The sequence below is a fragment of the Malaclemys terrapin genome, chromosome 11 (genome assembly GCF_027887155.1).
Source record: "Malaclemys terrapin pileata isolate rMalTer1 chromosome 11, rMalTer1.hap1, whole genome shotgun sequence".
In the NCBI taxonomy this organism is placed as follows: Eukaryota; Metazoa; Chordata; order Testudines; family Emydidae; genus Malaclemys; species Malaclemys terrapin.
The window spans coordinates 15,992,613-15,993,463 of NC_071515.1; positions in this window are offsets into that span (position 1 = coordinate 15,992,613).

The window sequence follows — 851 nt, forward strand, 5'->3', positions numbered from 1 at the left end:
GGATCTTAGTGTTGACTGTAAGTAACTATTACTGAAATGTTGTTTTGACCATTTTAACACACACACACACACACACACACACACACAAAATTACACAATATGCGTATTTTTATGTTGTCATTTTTTCTTACCTTACCGTAACATGGCACTGCCACCTGTACTATGGGAGTGTGAATTGAAGAGTGCTCTAATGTATCACAAATGAAAATAAATCCTGGTACATTACATCTTTTAACCAGCAAGGCAGTGCAATAAGCAGCTAGGTGCCAACCCTAGTATGTGGCTGTGTGTGATGCACACTGGCAGGGGGTGTAGGTGTGTGTGTCACAGGCTGGCATGGGGTGTGGATGGCTGTGTGTGTTGCATACTGACAGGTGCTGTGTGTCACGCTGGCAGGGGGTTAATTATGTGTGTTGCACTCTGGTAGGGGATGTAAGTGTGGGTAGCTGTGGGGGTTGCACACTAATAGGGTATAGGGGTGTGTGTTACACACTGACAGGGTATGTATGTTGCACAATGACAGGAGGTGTAGGTGTCACCACACTGGCAGGGAGGTATTGTGTGGTTGTGTGTATTATACATTGGCAGGCCGAGCAGGTGTATGTGGCTAGGTATATGTGTGTTGCACAGTGGCAGGAGGTGTAGGGGATGTGTGCCTGTGTGTATTGCTCACTGGCAGAGGGTGTAGGCTCGTGTGTTGCTCACTGGCAGAGGGTGCAGGTGTGCGTGGCTGGGTGTGTTACACACCAGCTGGGCGGCAGTATCGGTGTGCGTGGCTGGGCATGTTACACGCCGGCGGGCGGGGTCTGCGCTGCCCATTAGAGGGCGCCCCAGCGGCCGTGCTGCTCCGG